The sequence below is a fragment of the Acipenser ruthenus genome, chromosome 50, assembly GCF_902713425.1.
Source record: "Acipenser ruthenus chromosome 50, fAciRut3.2 maternal haplotype, whole genome shotgun sequence".
NCBI lineage: Eukaryota > Metazoa > Chordata > Actinopteri > Acipenseriformes > Acipenseridae > Acipenser > Acipenser ruthenus.
Genome location: NC_081238.1, coordinates 3,241,619 through 3,260,644, shown reverse-complemented (window position 1 = coordinate 3,260,644; position 19,026 = coordinate 3,241,619). Strand labels below are relative to the sequence as shown.

The 19,026-nt window shown below is 39.2% G+C and overlaps 1 pseudogene; it reads right to left on the bottom strand.

Moving 5' to 3' along the window:
- LOC117404772 (zinc finger protein 271-like) overlaps nt 1–19,026 on the bottom strand; it is a 41,556-nt pseudogene that overhangs the window by 15,186 nt on the left and 7,344 nt on the right.

Below are 19,026 nucleotides of genomic sequence, written 5' to 3'. Positions count from 1 at the left end.
GTTGCACAATATTCAGTGATTCAGCCACAGGACATTATCATTTTTTCATTAGTTCTAGAAACGTGATGAATTTACAAGTCAAATCATCCAGCTGATTGCCCAGTAAGGACGGTGCAGTCTCGTCTCTGGATGCTATATACAGGGTCAGGATAATCGTTCTGATCAATTTATTTATTTTCAGATTAATCAAGTTTAAATGCTAAACCCTGAAACTCATTTACCACACAAGTTACCGATTTCTCCTGACTGGTATATCAGATAAGCTGCGGAATAGTTTCCTTTCTGTATATTCCTGCTCCCAGGCACTGTCTGCATTGACACAGTTAAACTAGACATGTTCGCATCACCACCCACTTTCTCAAGTGCATCTTTACCATTTAAAATGCATGGTCTTAAGAGTGACACAGAAAAATTATTATTACACAGGGACTAATAATGCAAGATGTTTTTTCCCCCTTGAATGAGTAAAAAGTCCCACTGAACATGCGCTTTAAGGTTTTTGTCTGTGAAATCGCTGGTGTTTTTTCCGGCCTCCTGAATCTGTGAAACTCTTCCCACAGTAAAAGCAGAGATACGGTTTCTCTCCTGTGTGAATTCTTTGGTGTGTTTTTAGGTGTTGTGACTGTCTGAAACTCTTCCCACAGTCAGAGCACAAATATGGTTTCTCTCCTGTGTGAATTCGCTGGTGTGTTTTCAGCAGTCTTGAATACCTGAAACTCTTCCCACAGTCAGAGCAGCAATACAGTTTCTCTTCTGTGTGAATTCTCTGGTGTATTTTCAGAGTTCCCGATTCCCTGAAACTCTTCCCACATTCGGAGCAGAGATAAGGTTTCTCTCCTGTGTGAATTCGCTGGTGTATTTTCAGGTGTTCTAAACGTTTGAAACTCTTCCCACAGTCAGAGCAGCAATAAGGACTTTCTCCTGTGTGAATTCTCTGGTGTGTTTTCAGAGTTGCCGATTCCCTGAAACTCTTCCCACAGTCAGAGCAGCAATACAGTTTCTCTTCTGTGTGAATTCGCTGGTGTATTTTCAGGTGTTCTAAACGTTTGAAACTCTTCCCACATTCGGAGCAGAGATAAGGTTTCTCTCCTGTGTGAATTCGCTGGTGTATTTTCAGGTGTTCTAAACGTTTGAAACTCTTCCCACAGTCAGAGCAGTAATACGGTTTCTCTCCTGTGTGAATTCGCTGGTGTCTTTTCAGGTGTTCTGAATGACTGAAACTCTTCCCACATTCACAGCAGCGATACGGTTTCTCTCCTGTGTGAATTCGCTGGTGTTTTTTCAGGTGTTCTGAACGACTGAAACTCTTCCCACAGTCAGAGCAGTGATACACCTTCTCTCCTGTGTGAATTCGCTGGTGTTTTTTCAGGTCTTCTGAATGTCTGAAACTCTTCCCACAGTCAGAACAGTGATACGGTTTCACTACTGTGTGAATTTGCTGGTGGCTTTTCAGGGTTCCTTTATGTCTGAAACTCTTCCCACAGTCAGAGCAGTAATACGGTTTCTCTTCTGTGTGAATTCTCTGGTGTTTTTTCAGGTCTCCCGAATCTCTGAAACTCTTCTCACAGTCAGAGCAGGGATACGGTTTCTCTCCTGTGTGAATGCGCTGGTGTATTTTCAGGTTTTCTAAACGTCTGAAACTCTTCCCACAGTCAGAGCAGGGATACGGTTTCTCTCCTGTGTGAATTCGCTGGTGTCTTTTAAGGTGTGCTGACTGTTTGAAACTCTTTCCACAGTCAGAGCAGCAATACAGTTTCTCACCTGTGTGAATTTGCTGGTTTATTTCAAAATGCCCTAACTGGGTGAAACCTTTCCCACAGTCAGGATATTCTCCACCGCCCATCCTTGCTTTAGCTGCTGGACTGGAACCTGGAAAATATGAACAGGAAAGTAAGTAATTAAGTGTGGCTAGGTGGTAGAGTGGATTAAAGCATGTGAATGTCAGCTATGGAGGCTTGCACTGGGTTACATCAGGTTAGAAAAGCAAACAAATTTAAAACCAAAGCAATGTCAGTAAAGACTAATGCTGGTGAAACTGAGCCCTGAGATCAAAATCTACTTTAGAGTTCTCCTACAACGTTCCAGGTGTATTTCTATCCCACCCCACCCCAAAACAATGACAACATTATATCTATATTTCAAGTTCACCAGTACTGAGTCCCGTCTTGAACTGGTTGGCGTGGTAGTGGAAAAACAAATACCTAGTAATCTTATCTATATGCTCTGTAAGGAAATGTGATAGTCCATATTAATATTTGGGATGTATGGTACATTCAATGGAGAAATATTGAGCAGAGTTTAGGTGGGGTATTTTGGAATGCAGGGTCAGCAAATATGACCATTTATGGGCATTTGTGGAAAGTGTCTCTGTTCTGCTGTGTTTTGGTTGCATGGGGGGATGGGAGAATCTAGAGAAGTGATGCAGGGGAATGTTTGTGAGGCTTGGGGACTGGCCACACACACAGGTTCAGGTGGGGAGGGTCTCAAATGATGGCATTATAGGGGAGTGTTCCATGTATTAAAGTGATTGCAGCCATTGCCTGTTGCACAGTTTCCATCTGCTGTGACCCAGAGCATTTGTCTCTGCTTTCTTCAAATAGTTATATTCTTGTATTACAGCAATAACACATATTTTTGACTTTCACTATTGTTTTTCAGTTTTCATCAATTTTTCCTTATAGCTCCCTCCCATTCAAGCACACTGTAGATATCACGCAACCTAGAATGACAAATGTCACAGCTACTGGGAGTCACTCACCTGCTAGACTGCATTCTGAGTATGACCGCCCGTCTTCCTTTCCACCTCCCTGCATGCTGTTGGGAGAGCCTTCCTCTCCAGTGCCTTGCTCTTTTATGCAGATTCTCTCCAGCACCATACTACCCTCCCACAGGCGTGCAGGCTCTAGCTCTGGGATGTTTGGTTTAAAGTCCTCAGATTCGTCCTTCCCTGGTTCCATGTGGTCAAACTCTACTGTCAGGGGCTCCTGTTTAATTTCCAGCACCTCTTCTTGTTTCACAGGAAGCATTTCTTCTGTCTGGGGGATCTCTAATTCATTGTGCTCAGCTTTAATCTCAGAGACCTCTTGCTGACTGCTGTCACACTGCACCTCACAGAGGGCAGCCAGCCCAGAGAACTCCACACTAAAGGGGACAGGTTCATGTTCAGGGAACTCCTCTTTAATTGGGACAGATTCCATCTTCACACTATCCATGGCATCACACGGTATTCTGTTTAGTAGCTGCTGAAAAAAAAAAAACACACACACATTTATTGAGTGATTTATTTAAATACAGTGCTAATACGGTCATTCAAGGGGCTAAAAAAATCTGACCTTAATAGCAGGGGTGGCTTTACTATTGCAGGGACACAGAATTTCTAGTAATACGCTGTAGCAGGGTGATTGCCCTGCACATGTGTATTTAGTGTTGGTATAATCTGTATGGGAAAATGGGTTTGTGTGTTGTTTTGGAGTGGATTTGTTTAATTGAATTATTGTTTTACAGACGGGCGCTCGATTGAGACTTGCTCCCTGCTAGGCTTGGTTGAGGGGAAGGGCAGCAAGTGATTGGCTGTGCTGGACCTCAATCAACAGGTGGGCGGGTCTTGACTGAGTGTCCGTCAGTTCAAAAGCATCCACGGGAGATGGTTCGAGGCGACTGTAACGCCATGCCAGAGGGGAGCGGCGTATACTCGAGAGGAGAGGATACGCTCTGCAGGAACGACCGCTACGCAACCCTGAGACTGCAAGCGGTGCTTGTGAAGGCAATGCCCAGCCAAGGCCGTATGAAGCAGCACGAGTCATTGTATGAATAGAACATAAGAACATAAGAAAGTTTACAAACGAGAGGAGGCCATTCAGCCCATCTTGCTCGTTTGGTTGTTAGTAGCTTATTGATCCCAGAATCTCATCAAGCAGCTTCTTGAAGGATCCCAGGGTGTCAGCTTCAACAACATTACTGGGGAGTTGGTTCCAGACCCTCACAATTCTCTGTGTAAAAAAGTGCCTCCTATTTTCTGTTCTGAATGCCCCTTTATCTAATCTCCATTTATGACCCCTGGTCCTTTTTTCTTTTTTCAAGTCAAAGAAGTCCCCCGGGTTGACATTGTCTATACCTTTTAGGATTTTGAATGTTTGAATCAGATCGCCGCGTAGTCTTCTTTGTTCAAGACTGAATAGATTCAATTCTTTTAGCCTGTCTGCATACGACATGCCTTTTAAACCCGGGATAATTCTGGTTGCTCTTCTTTGCACTCTTTCTAGAGCAGCAATATCCTTTTTGTAACGAGGTGACCAGAACTGAACACAATATTCTAGGTGAGGTCTTACTAATGCATTGTAGAGTTTTAACATTACTTCCCTTGATTTAAATTCAACACTTCTCACAATATATCCAAGCATCTTGTTAGCCTTTTTTATAGCTTCCCCACATTGTCTAGATGAAGACATTTCTGAGTCAACATAAACTCCTAGGTCTTTTTCATAGTTCCCTTCTTCAATTTCAGTATCTCCCATATGATATTTATAATGCACATTTTTATTGCCCGCATGCAATACTTTACACTTTTCTCTATTAAATTTCATTTGCCATGTGTCTGCCCAATTTTGAATGCTGTCTAGATCATTTTGAATGACCTTTGCTGCTTCAACAGTGTCTGCCACTCCTCCTATTTTTGTGTCGTCTGCAAATTTAACGAGTTTGCTTAATATATCAGAGTCTAAATCATTAATGTAGATTAGGAATAGCAGAGGACCTAATACTGATCCCTGTGGTACACCACTGGTTACCTCACTCCATTTTGAGGTTTCTCCTCTAATCAGTACTTTCTGTTTTCTACCTGTTAACCACTCCCTAATCCATGTGCATGCATTTCCTTGAATCCCTACTGCGTTCAGTTTGAGAATTAATCTTTTATGCGGGACTTTGTCAAAAGCTTTCTGGAAATCTAAATAAACCATGTCGTATGCTTTGCAGTTATCCATTTTCAATGTTGCATCCTACTGGCTCATGAGCCAGTAGGATGCAACTGGCTCATGAGTAGGTTAGTTAGGGGATAGTGATCCCATGTGATGTATAGCGAGGGTTCAGTAGTGTAGCCGGTTCCTGGAGCGGGACACCTCATTTTAAGGCTAGCGCTCGCCCTCTGGGGCACCTTTTATTTGATCTAAGAAGTATACGAATTAACACCTCTACCTTCCCTGTCGCCAGACATTTTAACAGAAATGACCACACTACAGAAGACATCACAATTTGTGGGATGGTTCAATGCTATGGAACTAATGCTGCCAGGAAACAAAAGGAATGTGAACTTATTTTCAAACTAGGCACTTTGGAGCCATTTGGAATGAACATTCTATTCTGAGGTCGTCATCATCATCATCATTCTGGAATTTTGTTTAAAAGACTACTTGTTTGTTTTTTATCAGCTTCTTAAAGCACTGTTTTTTTGTATTCAGCCGATGAAGGACTTGTAGTCCGAAACGTCCTGATAATTGATTTGTAATCAATTATTCAACCTTTTTACGTACCTGAAATATCCTTTTCTTTTTTCTTATATATATAATTTCTGGCAAAGAACAGCTTCTGATAGTACTAAACACGCTGCTAACATTCAATCGTGAAATTCAAAAGTTAAGCATTATATTTAATGCTGCATTTCTAAAACAAAACGGGCTACTAATGTAGATGCCTTCCTCATGTGCCAATAGATGACATTTTACTAGCGAGAGGAGGCCATTTCGGCTCATCTTGCTCGTTTGGTTGTTAAAACTCTTGCAAATAAAGTAAATTAGATAAAAGACAACCCCTCTGGCTACTGTAGTAAACCATGTGCTTTTTATTGCTTTCATGCTGAACCTGCAGCCGTCTGCATTGGCGGACTTTTGCAGTGTGACTCGGAAGCTTCTAAAAGGTCCTGTGCGTTCCTCTGCAGGTGAAAAGTCACGTTGATCCTGTTATCTAGTGTAAGACAGCAGGGAGGGGGTTAGATCCTCCCTGCAGAAAACATGTGCGTAGGCACATTTGTTTAGTTTAATTGTTTAATTAGATTTGTTAATTGTTTTATTATTAATTATCCCCTGCACCTAGTAGTTATTGTTAAATTAGAACCAGGTGCAGGGTATTTAAAGAATGCACTCGATGCTGCTGTGTGTGGAGCCCGCTTGCCAGGGTGTGAAGGCGTACCAAGAGTAAGGTACTGTGAAACCTATGAAGGTGTGTTGGGGAAATCTGTGTTCATTTTGTTTAGAGTTTGTGTAGCAGGTAAACGGCTTAGCCATCCTGCAATTTAGTTAGGTTCCTGTGTGCTTAGTTAGTGCTCGTATAAGAGCTAGGTGTTTATTTTGTTTCGTTTATTAAAATAGCGCGTCAGCGCACTGAAAAATCCATTTTCTGCGTCCTGGGTCAATTTTTAAAGGGGCAACAAACCAGAGTGAGTTCCAGTCGTCTTACACTAAGGAAACTGACATGCTTCCAATGAAGTCTGTATTCATCCTGGTCTTTCCACCACTCATGCATGCAATTTAAAACCCAGGAGGTTCACAGCTATCACATTACTTACACATAAAATACTGATTATCACAAAATCCAAAATATAAAAACATTGCTAAGATTTTTGACATGCAATAATTTTAATGACACATGTCTGCAAAGTATTTTTTGCAGCTTCTAGCAAATGCACTGCAATGATGAAATAAACAAGCATCAATGAACTTCCTTTTGATCAGCTGCAAGCGCATTCCTGTTATGTTATCTTCGCTGTGCCATTTTTCATAAGTAATATGCACTGAACCCTAGAACCACCGAGATTTCAGACTACATACAACCGCCGCACCCGCAAAATGTGCGGCTCCATTTTAAAACAGCTTCAATGTGAAAATGAAAAACAAATCGGCTACAACTTAATATTCTTATTTATGATCATGTATAACATTCAGAGCAGAAACACCGTATTTACATTGAAAATTAAACTTCTTATTTTTTTCCCAAAAGAGCACAAACATGAAAAACTGTAATAAAATAAACTTTACGCAAAAAACTTGCGTAAACAGGTGTAGAAAGCTGTATGCACATATAAAATTATATAACATACATGACTAGTTATAAAAACAGCATAAAACAAAAATATAACAACTTATGCAAAGTGAAAGTGCTTTGAGTGAAACAGAGTTCAAAGGCTCCGTCTGTCTGTTCAGAGTTCTAGTACAGCTTTCCACGTACAATCTACGCAGAAAACACGCTTTTCAACTGTACCAGTGCATTTGTCACAGACTGCCTTTTCACAACGGACGCAGACATCAAAAGTTCTGTTTTTATTGCATTTAGCAACCTGGCATTGTCTTTTATTCCGTGTGCCAGTGGGCGCAGCGCTGGCTGAAGGTTGAGGGGCATTTACCAGCCGGCTTTTGTGCCTCATCAAAATGTTTCTGCCGTAGCTCCAGGGCTAGCTGCAAAATGAAGTCCCTACGAGTGCACTCCTTGTACAAAACCATAGCGCTGATGGCTGCCAGGTCCAAAACATTATAAAAAACAGACACAGGCCAGGTGTGAGTACCACCTTTGACAGAATACAGCCGTGCCATTTGATCCAGTATATCCACACCGTACTTCGTTGCATTTTACAACGCAACGAGTCTCTGGCTTTTGTTTAGCATCAGTGCAGAGAGTTTAGAATACGCATGTAGATGATACTAGACATGTGGGAAAAGGTTTTGTGGTCAGATGAGACGTCTTTTGCACCGTCGCACTCGGGGTGGCACAGTCGTTCTGTCCGAGAAACGTAGAGTAAATAATAATAATAATAATAATAATAATAATAATAATAATAATAATAATAATAATAATAGCGTAGAATGACTTTCATCAGTGTTTCAAGCACTCAACAGGATTATAATACGTTATTTCAAAATGACTTTGATTTTATTACAAAGCCCAGACTAAATTGTTGGCTATATTGTATTGATTTCAATATGCCGCATTAACTGCAGGTCTGGCGATTGAAGAAGCAGGTGCTTATAACTTCATTTTTACGATTCTGCAGCTGAAACACTGTATGGGGTAATTCAAATACTTAACACTTAAGAACGGACGTGCACAAGATATTCACATATGCGGAGATATTTAAATTTGAATTGCAAAAGCCATTCAAAAAGTGGCTATGGTGGTGCTAGTGTTAATCTGGCTTTGTGTACATTTAACATGTTTTGAGATTACAATATAAATAAAATGCATAGTTCTCACAGTAATACAGTACCGGTAAGAAATTAAAGTTACTTTCACTTTCAGATATTTCTGTACATTTTAATATTTGGACATGTAGCTGACAGCAGTTAAATGGATGTTAATATGGACATATTAATTGGACTGTTAGGGAACTTTGAAATTACCTACCTGCTTAACTGTTTTCATGGAGCAGTATTTGAAAGGCATCAGCTGCAATGTTTCGATGTTCAAGTATTCCTTTACAGTTCAAACACAAGCACATTTAAGAGCTTTCAAGCCATGAAAAGCATTTATGGCAACCATGAAGACTTTTCAAAGTTCAGCTGATCTGAACAGTTATAATTTCGTAATACAGTATTTACAAGGCAATCCATAATGATTTGTGGCAAATCGTGAATGTTTTTTTTTTTTTTTTCTGGTATGTGGTCACATTTTTCAAACTACTGTATTTTGCAAAACTACCGGTACCTGCCGATACTCTGACACCGACAACTGATATGAAACTGAAGATCTTGTTTGTGCAAGGTTTCTAGAAAGCCGCATGAGCAAAAACGAGGCCGTGCACAGTGCTCAATTTCAGATTGATATAAAAAAGTAGATTCAAAATATTTGTTTGGAGAACAAATAGAACAAAACTTTCTTGTAGCAGCTGGTACTTGGAAGTCCCAGAAAACAAAAAGATGAATTCCAAATGTGGGCGTGGTTTTAAACAAGCCCAAAAGGAAAGCGCATGGGTCGGGTTCAGCCAGGAAGCTGGACAAGGAAAAAAACTGCACGGAGGATATCTGGAGCTGCACAGAACCGCTTGGATTATTAACGCAAACAGTGTGAGTATCACTCTGAACCTCACGTTAATAATGTGTTTTTAATGCGAGTTTGGTTTGCGTGTCAGTGCGGAAGAAAAAACTAACGTAAAAATCACAGGACAAACACTGGACTTTTTAGTAGGGCATTTACTGGGCTGTTTTGTTGCATGGCAAGCGGCGGAAAGATACAATTAACATCTGCAACTATAAGGAACATTAAATAAGCCACTATGAAAACGGGAATTAATTACCTGGAGGGACTGAAAGAAGTCACTGTTCCTGGTTGGTCCACTGGGAAGCATACAAGTTAAATACTGTCACAGAAAAACCCTATACCGGCAGGGGGTGGTAACTCGACTACTAGAAAGCTCTTAGCTTATCTGGACATTCAATTCAAAAGGGATGGAAGCATATTCTGGGTGCTGCTGTTGTACTTGCACTTTGTAAATAATAAACAAGCCAAGTGGCTTACAAAATACTACGTTTCAGTCTAGTCATTACAAGGTACAGCAGTGACCTTGTCACACTAATGACAGATAGATAGGAGTTAGATACACACTCACACACACAATGAAAATGCAACAGTCTAGATTTTACATCAATAGCTCACTAGGCACATACATAATGTTATTTGCATTTTAAATGGTGAGCAGATAGGTTTGTTGATTGTTTGAGTAGTATTGTTCCTTGGGATAACAAAATACTGAGCTCAAGTGATTTCATAAAAATGCTCAGGGTTTGTTATTTGAGTCAAGTTAAAACGAGTTGATTAAGAATCTCTATAAAGAGCCATTCGAAAAGATTTAATTAACGCAAGAACAGTGAAAGATACGACCATGTCCCGCTTGAGTAATGAAGATCGCACGGTTGCTATCAGCATAATTGAAGGGGGCCTGTCTGTGATAAAAGTTGCCCGGAGAATGAGATGTTCTGCTTCAACAATCAGCAGACTAGTCCAGAAAAACAGGAAACCAGCTCTGTGAGGGACAGGCCACGTCCTGGAAGGCAGCGGGTCACCACACCGGCCCAGGACCGTTATGCCAACCGGTGGGGCAACCGCGACCAGCCAACCTTCGCCAGCTGGCTGCAGCAGCACAGGAAAAGCAGTGGAACATCCCACAGCAGTCTATCCAGAGGCTGATCAGGTCTATGCGTCAACGCTGCCAGGTCTGTGTTATTGCTCAGGGTGGTCATACCCGATACTAACATTGTAATGTTTTCATTTTGACAGTGCATCACGTTTTATACTGAAAAACTTCTTTGATCTGTATTTTTGTTCACATTTTCTATGATTTTTTTTGACATCTGTTTAAAATATCTGATTAAATCCATTACACCCAAGTGTTGCGTTTCTTTTGTGCATCAGTGTGTGTAATTATTATATATATATATATATATATATATATATATATATATATATATATATATAATTACACACATATATATATGTATATGTGTGTGTGTGTATACAGTGGTTTGCAAAATTATTCACCCCCTACTAATAAATGTCACATTTTGTTGAATTACAAATAATGAATGCATTGTTTTAAACAAACTTTTTTTTATTCAAAGCTGTAGTGGTTAAACTGAACACATACGAGGAGGAGGTTAAATGTCAGCAAAACTTGCAAAGAAAATGTACAAAATGAAATTTACTGGTTGCATAAGTATTCAGCCCCTTAAGTCAGTACTTGGTAGAAGCACCTTCTGCAGCAATTACTGCTATTGAGTCTTTTTGGATAGGTCTCTACTAGCTTTGCACAGTAGGATGGTGAAATGTTTGCCCATTCTTCATGGGCAAATTGCTCCAGTTCTGATAAGTTTGTTGGATATCATGGATGGACTGCAATCTTCAAGTCTTGCCATATTGGATTCAAGTCAGGACTTTGACTGGGCCACTCAAGAACATTAATTCTCTTCTTGCTGAACCACTCCAGCATGGCTTTGTGCTTCGGGTCATTGTCCTGCTGAAATGTGAATTTCCTCCCCAGTCTTGGCTGACTCAAACAGGTTTTCCTCAAGGATTCACCTGTACTTTGCACCATCCATTCTCCCCTCTATCCTGTCAAGCTTCCCAGTCCCTGCTGAAGAGAAGCATCCCCATAACATGATGCTGCCACCACCATGCTTGACAGTTGGGATGGTGTTGACTGGGTGATGTGCAGTGCTGGGCTTGCGCCAGAAGTAAAGCTTGGAATTTAGACAGGAAAGTTTAATTTTTGTCTCGTCTGACCACAAAACCTTTTCCCACATGTCTGTGGTATCATCTACATGCTTTTTCGCAAACTCCATACATGCTTTAAGATAAGGCTTTTTGAGTAATGGCTTCTTTCTTGCCACCTGTCCATACAGGCCTGCTTTGTGTAGGGACCAGCTTATTGTTGATGTGCGAACACTGACCCCCATCCCAGACACAGAACTTTGCAGATCTCTCAAGGTCATTGTTGGCTTCAGAGTGACATCTTGAACCAGTTTCCTGCTTGCCCGGCTGCTCAGTTTGGGAGGGCGACCTGATCTGGGTAGTGTCTGGGTTGTATGATGCATCTTCCACTTCTTAATGATGGATTTCACCATGCTGAGAGAGATAATCAGTGCCTTTGAAATGTTCTTGTACCTTTCTCCTGCTCTGTGCCTCTCTACCACTTTATCCCTGACTTGTTTCGAAAGCTCCTTGGTCTTCATGGTTGCTTTGTTGGATCACTATGTGAGTTGCAGCTTGAAAGTCTTTATATACCTGAGGGAGATTATCTACAAGTTAAACCACTTTGAGTACACACAGGATGAAACCATTTCACTAATTTTGTGACCTTTCAAAACACATCATTTGCACCTGAGCTGATTTAGGGCTGCAGTAGCAAAGGGGTTGAATACTTATGCAACTTTTAATCTGTTTTTCTCTGTAAATCTTACTTATTTATATTCTAGATGCATTTTTTAACTTTATCAATGTGGAGTAGTTTGTGTAGATTCTACATGTAAAGTCTAATTTGAAAGTGCCATGGAGTACGCTCAGGTGCCAACAAAATGTGAAAACTTTGCAGGGGTTGAATACTTCTGCAAACCACTGTATATATACACACACACTAAAAAAAGTCTACATCCCAAAAGGGTGTCAATTATTCATACTTTAATTCATTAAAACAAGGTAAAAACAGGTACGCCTACATGTCATCAGAGCATATTGAAAGTAGGACTCATTACATCTATTAAATGCACCCGGTACTTTGTCATTTAACACCATTACCAGATTACTAGAAATAGTTAACTAGCAATCAATGCATTCAATTCACATTGCACATACTTAACAATCTGCTATATATTGTAGTGGCAGCGTTCCTGGTCGGCAGCAGGATGAAATGGAGACGGTACAGGATACAGTTTAAAGCAGTGAAAACTGCTATTTTTACTGAAGCGTTGGAACAGCAGGCAAAGGAACGCTCTTATTAAATGGTTTAGCTCAGATCGACAGCTCCCGGACACAAAGCTACATGAAAACCACAACACGACCGCAAGCTGCACAAAGGAAGCTCCTATTTTTTTGATTGTGTCGTGTCCCCAGCCCCCTCCCGGCCCCCTCCCCTGGGTTCAACATTATTGTGTATTCGATTACCCGAACTCTGGTCCGTTACGCTCCCAAGAATAAAAAGGCAAATGCATGTGTACAAGCAGACAGCATAACAGTGTAAGCCAGTAAAGTTTAGCCGGGTTCACAAAATGTACAAACAAACAATGTCCAAGACGAGAATTTCTTCGTTCAATACCCTATTTCCTTACGCACAAGTTTTTCCTTTTGTTTACTGATTTAAAAATACAAAACTCAATGGAGCAGCAATGTCATAGGGCTCATCTTCCAATTAAAAGCAACAGTAGCATAATATTGCACAAACCACCAAATAAGTTTTGCTGTAGCGTATTGAGAATACAATAACACCCATCATAGAGTAACTTAAATATTCTACACCCGTTTAATTCTAACATATTTATAAAATAATCTTAATAGTGTAAATATTGTAACCTGGCCAAAACAATAGAAAATATTTTCCAACATTACAATAGTTTAACATTACTAATTACAACTAGCCATCAAGTACTGACATCAGATGAATCCAAGTCAAGTTACTTTGTTTATTCGATAACCTGTAAATAATTAAAAACAAGGATACCTGGTTGTAGTTTTAATGGTCAGTGCAAATGTTGACGTTACTCCATCCATTCATAGAAAGTCAACAGTAGATGTTTTACATTGAAATGCAGTCCAGAGTTAAAAAATAATTCCTTTCCAACTCCAAGTATCTTGCCTTTTCTTATTAGTCACTGCGTTGTTCTGCTTAACATTTAGTATGTCTTTATAGTCATCATAACATTTCAGTTCACGCTTTCAAAGTTTGTCGGTACCATGCTCCCAGAAGCTGTTTCACGACCGGCTAGCAACAGCTGCAGAAGCTGCTATGTACAGTCATTACAGCAGAACTCAAGCAGGGATCTGTTAACATTAGCTTTTACAAGGCAATACAATTGGCAACATTTTGAAACAGAATATGATTACTGTAGAATGTTGCCATTACAAGCATTGCATAATTAATTAGTCCTTATGTTTAATATGCAAATAACGGGTTTAAGACTGACAACACGTGTTAAGCGTCGACTTTAAAAAAAAAAAAAAAAAAAAAAAAAAAAACAAAAAAAAACGCGTTTGCTTCTACTAGTAGCTAATGTATAAGGTTTTTTGTGTACTCATAATATGCTATTCAATTTTTTTTTTTTTTTTAATTAGGATTATTATAATTCAGGTTTTAGCGTTGCTGTGACTATATGGTAACAGCTTGGTTGCATGTTTGCTTCTGAATAAAATGAGTATTATTTATACGCATACATTTTCAAATCCTGAATACAACATTTTCATTTTCTGCCAAGCACACTATGTGTGCATGCTAAATGGCTGAAGTAACATACTGAAGGCTTTGTTTAGCCACTTTCTTTTGAGACCTGGGCTCTCTTTGGTTACCATACACAGTTAGAAACATACTGAAAATAAAAAACATCATGAAAAAATATATAAATATATTGGGCTAGATAAAATTGCATCCCGGCCAGTAAAAAGCTCAGTGGCCCAAAGGGCCAGTAGTTAAAAATCTAAACGTAGAGCCCTGGAATGGGTAAAGGACCCAGGGTACAGCCAACACTGACCATGGTATGTTTACAACCTTTAAAAAATAAACAGGTTGACTGATTTGTAACTCTAAAGGAAATGCTTTATGTAACCAACGATTATACAATGTGAATAGCGTCAATTAATGAAGTATAATGTTGTTCCTCCATATGGGAGAGTATTTTCACTTATTTTGACACTTCCTCCAATGATCAATTTTCAGTTTGATTGCATGAATTAAGATTTGTGTGTTGAAGTGTCAATGTAAGGCAAATCAAACTTGTTAAATATCAGACGTGAGTGTTTGTTTGAAACACAGCCTGGTTTACTGACTTCCAGTTTCCAAATATAAGCTGCACAGACGACAACTGGCTGACTTAATCTTTCAAAACAGCACTGACGGTTAACACAACACGCTTCACAACTGAAGGTTGTAGGTTCAAATCCCACGTCTACCAGACCTTTTTATATTTATATAAAAAGTTTTGGGTTTTTTTGCCGGCAAATGTTCCATTTTAAAACAGAAACAATTTTTCACAATTTAATATTGTGATGTCTGTATCATTTATAAGTGTTTTCTCTAATTTCCACGTTGACAAAAACAAGTTAATGGTCATTAAAATCTGATGTCCTGTAACATACATACGTGTGGATAAAAGTGCCAGGGTTTTACAATTATTTTTTATGCCTGCGATGCGTGCGACTAGTCAATTTTTTTATTTTTTTTATTTATTTTTTTAAATCACTAAATCATTTAATACATGATAGACGTCAATAAGTGCGTTCCACTGTATACATATGCGAGGATAAAAGTGCCTGGGGTTTGCAAAAATCTGTAAAAATATATATATATATATATATATCTGGAGAAGGCGATGTACATTTTTACCTTCCTTTGGTGACTTACTTCTCTTACTGTAGGACAGGTGTTTACTTTTTTTTTCTACATTTCACGTAAGTGTTGAGATCTACAAATTAAATGTGGAATGGTGCTTTTGGCCGATTTATTTTTGCTGCGCCAATACCCTGAAAACATGTAAACTATCTGTGCTGTATAGACAGTAACTGGCAGTTCTCACGCGTCGCTGTAACCTGGCACAAGGAACTACCGTTCCTCTCGATATATAGGCTATATATTACACTGTGCATCAAAATAAACTTATCATAACATTTACTATTTTAAAAAAAAAAGTTATATAAATAATGGAATTTGACTAAATGTTTTTGGTTTCTTTTTAATCACCCGATCATTCATCCTTGACCATGACATGCTTGGAGTGACTGTCTGAAGCAGATGCACTTAATCACCTCATTAGTGAGACAGATGATTGGACACTGGATATGGAATGATTTCAGCTTTTGAATTGCAAGCTTGAACAAAAGCAATAAGTTACGTTTAGTTATCCTGGTTTATATAAACGTGTTAAAGCAAACACGTTTCTTCTTGTGAAGTTCTGCACTGAAACGCAATAAAGTACATCGGCTCCAATGATACAAATGCATTGATGTTCCTGTTATTGAAAGACTGTTTGTGGTACTTCGTGGTAACGTTGTGGCAGGTAGGTACGAAACAGATTGTTCTAGCTTTTGCACCCGAGATACAAGCGGGTGGTAATACAGTACCAGCATATACACACACACACACACAATACAATAAAGCAGTTGTTGTTGTTGTTTATGTACACAAAAGGTTTAAATCGTGTTTCTAACAAAAGCCTTTTTTCTCTGCACTGTGTTACTTTTCTTTCTACGCAGCTGAAACGCTCACTTCACCGGCGCCTTTCAGTTTATTTCTTACATTTTAAATTGAACCGGCCTTGTTCATTTAAACAAAGCCTGGGTACCCGTGCGTCGCAAACAACTCAACTTTAGTTAAAAAAAAAAACTTACTTTTTTACCGTCCACGACAAGCACAGTGATGGAACAGTGGTTTTTTTTTTTTTTTTTTTAACTTCTGAATGTTTGAAAAACGTCTCTGTGTTTAATATGCCTGCATGCGAGAAAGGTGAAGCTGCTTCCTCGGAGCCGCCTGGCTGTGATACATGTGCGCGCGCGCGGTCTCCATCCCTACAAAGACGCCCATTAGTATGGAGCGCCGTTTGTGCCAAAACGATTCATACTTAGATTAATTCGTCCATTCGTCCATCAGTTCACAAATTCATTCGTCAATTCGTTCCATTAATTCACAAATTAATTTGTCAATTGAAAAAATTAATTCGTTAATTCGTCCATCAGTTCATAAATTAATGCATCATTATTATAGCATAATAATTTGCACATATTACCTTGCTAAAGCTAAAATGCAAAACTTGTTTAGAACTTTGAGAGTTTAGAGTGTCATAGTTACTATAGAATACACAAATGAATCCATATATGCTCTATTAAAAAATTAACTTGACCGTGACCTTTGACCCGTCCTTAAGGTAAAATGCAAAACTAGCTTATAACGCCTAACAGAGTACAGATAGGGTAATAATTACTATGGAACACATATAGTAACACATATATGCTCTATTAAAAAATTCCATATCCAAAAAATGTGTTTGCATTCTGATTTATTCATATGTATTTATAAATATAACGGCGAAGCCGTATGTTTTTGTTATTGTTTTCCTTTAAATGTGTTCTGGCAGAGGCGCGGTTGGCAGCTCGTCTTCTGCCACTGCTTGATTTTTTTGAGGATGCAACATCTACAATGGATAACTGCAAAGCATATGACATGGTTTATTTAGATTTCCAGAAAACTTCTGACAAAGTCCAACATAAAAGATGAATTCTCAAACTGAACGCAGTAGGGATTCAAGGAAATGCATGCACATGGATTAGGGAGTGGTTAACATGTAGAAAACAGAAAGTACTGATTAGAGGAGAAACCTCAAAATGGAGCGAGGTAACCAGTGGTGTACCACAGGGATCAGTATTAGGTCCTTTGCTATTCCTAATCTACATTAATGATTTAGATTCTGATATAGTAAGCAAACTCGTTGAATTTGCAGACGACACAAAATTGGGGGGGGGGGGGGGGGGGGGGGGTGGGGTGGGGTGGCAAACACTGTTGCAGCAGCAAAGGTCATTCAAAATGATCTAGACAGCATTCAGAACTGTGCAGACACATGGCAAATGACATTTAATAGAAGTGTAAGGTACTGTACGCAGGCAATAAAAATGTGCATTATAAATATCATATGGGGGATGCTGAAATTGAAGAAGGGAACTATGAAAAAGACCTAGGAGTTTATGTTGACTCAGAAATGTCTTCATCTAGACAATGTGGGGAAGCTATACAAAAGGCCAACAAGATGCTCGGATATATTGTGAAAAGTGTCGAATTTAAATCAAGGGAAGTAATGTTAAAATTTTACAATGCATTAGTAAGACCTCATCTAGAATATTGTGTTCAGTTCTGGTCACCTTGTACAAAAAGGATATTGCTGCTCTAGAAAGAGTGCAAAGAAGAGCGACCAGAATTATCCTGAGTTTAAAAGGCATGTCGTATGCAGACAGGCTAAAAGAATTGAATCAATTCAGTCTTGAACAAAGAAGATCTGATTGAAGCATTCAAAATTCTAAAAGGTATTGACAATGTTGACCTAGGGGACTTTTACGACCTGAAAAAAGAAACAAGGACCAGGGGTCACAAATGGAGATTAGATAAAGGGGAATTCAGAACAGAAAATAGGACACACTTTTTTACAGAGAAGTGTGAGGGTCTGGAACCAACTCCCCAGTAATGTTGTTGAAGCTGACACCCTGCGATCCTTCAAAAAGCTGCTTGATGAGATTCTGGGATCAATAAGCTACTACCAACCAAACGAGCAAGATGGGCCGAATGGCCTCCTCTCATTTGTAAACTTTCTTATGTTCCGATGTGCCTGAGATCAGGTGGAGAATGAGATGCATCTTAACGGTATCATTTGCTAGCGTAATTTCTGAATTTAGACACATATTTAAGCCAACACTAGAAATAGTCTATGTTTAATTGTGCAGTAATTAAGTATTTTGTTGAACAGGATAGGTTACTTACTGGTGGGAAAACATAAATCACATTTGTAGTCTATTGTTGCTCTAAGAAGAGGCCAGGCTTCGGTGTGCTTGTGTGGACTGTACATCAAGAGGAGGGAGATATCCTGGAACATGATCCTCCCAGAAGAGTGAGTAGATCCCGCAGTTCTGAGTTGAGACTTGCTCCCTATTCTGATGACGTGACTTGTAGAAGGTACGATTTTACAGGAGCACAATTATTCACCTTTTTGGAGAACAAACATGTACTGAAGAGCTGAACCGCCAGAAACAAGGCTGACCCCGTATCAACTCATAACAAATAAAAGCATAGGAGGGCTTTTTTCTTCCATTTAACAAGTAATTGTATTTTAATATAATTGTGCAGTGCTGTCCTTCTGTGCCTTTTGTCATTTGTCAACCGTAAAGAAAAAAAAATGGCAGTGTGAAACCTGTGTGGTTTATTTTGTTTTATTCAAACCCACGCCTCCAGAGAGACTGGAAGCATGGGTTTGAATCCCACTGCTACCACCATATGTAAACTTGCTGTACTCGCCACGGTTCATTGCCCCTTTAAAAGCAGACCCAGGATTTGTAGTTTTAAAAGTGTTTACGCACTATTTTTAATAAGCAAAATAAACAAAAACCTTTGGAGCACTAAGTACACACTTATGCAGGTCCCTGACTAGCTCGCAGGACGGCTAAGCATTTTACCTGGCATAAATATACCCCCCTCCCTGCTGTGTTACAACATGTATCTCAAAGCAGAATACATAATACATAATAAAAAATAAAAAAAAAAGTAAATTTTTAAAGTAAATTTAAAGCGTTTTGAAAAAAAGGGACACACAT